This window comes from Nicotiana sylvestris, chromosome 10 (assembly GCF_000393655.2).
Source record: "Nicotiana sylvestris chromosome 10, ASM39365v2, whole genome shotgun sequence".
Classification (NCBI taxonomy): domain Eukaryota; kingdom Viridiplantae; phylum Streptophyta; class Magnoliopsida; order Solanales; family Solanaceae; genus Nicotiana; species Nicotiana sylvestris.
In genome coordinates, this window is record NC_091066.1 from 23,219,862 (window position 1) to 23,223,575 (window position 3,714).

The window sequence follows — 3,714 nt, forward strand, 5'->3', positions numbered from 1 at the left end:
CCAAATAGAGAATAAACTGGGCAAACTATATTAACAGAACAAGAAGTTCATCCCTAAACAGGTTCCATCAAAACCCTAGACTAAATAATTAGCAACTCATAATCGTGTTCATAATAACAACAGCAAAATTCATCATGAATGATAAAAATAAAAGGAAGAAAGGTAGAACTCGATGTCGAATTATCCTCCTTGCCTCTTCTTACCTTCAACAAAGCTATAAAACCTTGATAATCTCTTTTTGGGCGAGCTGGACCTCTTATAGGTTAAGTGAAATTATCCCCCAAACTTTCAAGTTTACCCTTGAACTTGTTGCGCTACGGAGTGACTAGCGCGGCCGCGCTCGAACCGCATTAGTGGTCGCGCATATAGCCAAGTGCACTATCCCGTTTTCTGCTCTAGCACGGTCGCTCTAAGGCCGCACTAGAGTGGATCAGCATTTTCTCTCTTCTTTTCTTTCTTCTTTCACACGTACTCAGCTCCGAGGGGCTTTCCTTGCTTTAATTTAGCTCCAAACACTGCCCTAAGTCCTCATAAGCACAACTTGTTCCTGCAAAACATGAAATTCACAATTAGAGCTAATTTATCGTCATTTAACCTTCCTAGAACGGTGAAGCATAGTCAAGTTGGGGAATAAATAGTCGCCAAACTATATGAATCTAGCCTATTATCAATGCACGAGGCTTCTGCCGTGCGGTTTTTGACATTGTGATGCACGAAATTTCTGTCATGCGGTTGTTGTTATGGAGTTGCACGAGGTTTTTGTCGTGCTATTATTACTGTTGATATTTGCACATGTGGCGTGACAAGGCGGGATATATATATATATGCGGGTTGTATGTGGTGAGACAAGGTGGGAATATTATTATGCACGTGTGGCGAGAGAAGGGGGCTTTCACTTTACTATTGCACACGTGGTGAGACAAGGTGGGCTATGTCGGGGATTGATTGTGATGATTTGTGATAGCCTGGGGGCATTCTTATTGTTGATATTTGTGTAGTGGTACATTTACCTGCGTGAGCTTTATATTGTGAAGGTTGTGAGAAAATATTCTACGTGTTGTCCGCTCTTTTTCTTATGCTTACTAGCTGGTATGAACTATGTTATGACACTTGCACAAGTATACACATAGTTAAGCACTCTCATCGGTTAAGAGTTTTCCTGAATATTATTGAGTATAGATGCACGCCATTGTTTACTTGCCTTCTATGTAAGAATGGCTCTATTGGCACGTGAATCGCCAGTGCGATTATGAGGTATTATTGAGGCACATGATGCCAAGTGTTAGGGTTCAAGTATTGAGACCAGTGAGTTGTGATTTATCCAAGGTTCGGTACCTCGTGGAGTTTGTTGACTAAAACTTGATGTAAAAGTAGTTGTAGTTGCTGAGTTATTACTTGTCCTAGTTGTATATGTGATTCCGGATTTGGATTGTGTTCCATTCACTCTTCTGTGTCGTTTTTTATGGTATTCCGTTGACACTTGTTGTTTCCTTTCTTATTGCAATTACTGTATTGTTAGCCATATTACGTAGTCTTTAAGTAGATATCATATTAGGTTCTTCCTATACTTATACTTGTTAAGTTTATTAGATTAGTGGGTGTCTCGACTATTCCTCGTCACTACTCTACCGAGGTTAGTCTTGATACTTACTGGCACCGCTGTGGTGTGCTCATACTACACTTCTGTACATTTTTTTGTACAGATCCGGGTGTTTGATCGTTATTAGTTGTGCGGATTCTTGCTGAGAAGACTCAAGGTAAACATGCTGCTGCGTTCGCAAGCTTCGGAGTCACCTTCCTATTTTGTATTCACACCGTTTTTACTTATTTCTAAACAGTTGTATTTAGAAGTTCTAGCAAACTCTGTAGAGTTTATGACTTGTACCACCGGTTTTGGGAATTGTAAATTTTGTTGAGATTTCTATTTCAAAGACTGTTAGATGTTATTTAAATATTGTTGTTGTTTCATTAAATATTAGGCTTACTAGTCCCTAAGACTAGATGTCATCACGATACCCAACGGAGGGAAATTTGGTCGTGACACTTGTAATAACGCTTAAGCAAATTTTTCAATATTTCATTACAATTTTTACAAGTATTGATGGGTCAAGTCAGTGTTTTCAATATTATTTATATCTTATCCATGAATTTGGCGCTGGCACTCCTACGAATGACAAAATTGGTGTTATTAGTTAGATCATCCCTCATTTGAAATCTCCACCTTAATTAGTTTTGATGATCAAGGGCTTTCAAAAGATACATAACAAACCAATTATCGATGGTAATTACGCTCTCTTTATAATTTCTCTTCCTTTTTTTTCCAGGGCCTTCAAAAGATTCATATTTAATGAGTGTTTTTTCTTTTTTGTGTAGTGGGAACAAGTTGAATCTAACACCATGGATCACGGGCGGAAGCAGAAGTTGAGCTGCGAGTTCGGTTAAACTTAGTAGCTTTTGCTTAAACAGTATATTTGTGTTAATAAATCTATTAAATATATGTAAGTATTAAATTTAGAACTCAACCATTAATATTTGAAGTCGTTATTCTAAATCTAGAACCCATAAGATTAAAATCTTGGCTCCACCGCTACCATGGATAAGCCTATATCTCTATGCTTAATTTTGGAAAGAGCGATACTAACTAATGAACCACCAAGTGGCCATGTAACTTGTCCGCTAAAATAATGTACTCCCTCCGTTTCAATTTAGACGAGATAGTTTGACTCGGTATGGAGTTTAACAAAAAAAAGATTTTTGAAACTTGTGATCTTAAAAGCTTTGTGGGATATGACATTTGTGTGGTTATAAAAGCTTCTCATTAAGGGTAAAATGAAGAGTTTAAAGTTAAATTATTTCTAATTCTAGAAATGTGTCATTCTTTTTTGAACGGACTAATTAGGAAAGTGTGTTATCTAAATTGAAACAGATAGAATAATAGCTTTAAGAAGCATTTGCAGACTACTATTAATTTATTCCAAATATAATAAAATAGGTTAAGCTGAAATCCAGCAAGAAGGTGGACGTGCCGGAGTGGTTATCGGGCATGACTAGAAATCATGTGGGCTTTGCCCGCGCAGGTTCGAATCCTGCCGTCCACGTATTTCTTTTCTTTTCCTTTTCGCTATTATCTTTCTTTCCCTGACCTTTTCATTCTGCTTGGTGGTCCTGGACAGGATCTTTGAGGTATCCCTTTAATGAAGAATGAAGATACAGATGAAACAAAATTAATGTTAGGTTTACCTTAAGCATATGCTACAAAATTTTGCTAAATTTTTGTATACATGAATTTTTCGACCAAAGGTATGAACTTACCGCCCTTCACGGTAGCCTAGTAGCTCACTTTGGTGCATGTCTGTAAAAGAATATGAATTTTTTTTTTTGGAATCACAAGGAAACTCGCAATCGCTATAGTCTCTGCCCTTCAGGCGAGTTCTCTGTGTGCACTAGGTAAACTCTCACTATGTAACAGCCTGCAAACCACACAAGGGATGTAAACCGCACTAGACAAGCCTTGTGCGACAGGCTCGACCAAGAAGGCATTGAGGGGTATCGACAGGCCATGTGGGTTTTTACTAATGGAAAGCCTTCCGCATAGCTACCTATTATACTCATTCGTTCTCCTTCCTATTATAGCACTATGGTGTATATTTGGTTTTAGAATAACGATGTTGGATCTAGTTTTGTAAGAATTAAAATTAAAAAAATATTGTGTTT

At 37.7% G+C, this 3,714-nt stretch overlaps 1 non-coding gene across 1 annotated transcript; it reads left to right on the forward strand.

Annotated features, from left to right (window-relative positions):
- The first annotated feature begins 3,016 nt into the window (after positions 1 to 3,016).
- TRNAS-AGA (transfer RNA serine (anticodon AGA)) lies at positions 3,017 to 3,098 on the forward strand. Its single transcript has one exon. It is a non-coding gene; the product is annotated as a tRNA-Ser (tRNA).
- Positions 3,099 to 3,714: the final 616 nt, after the last annotated feature.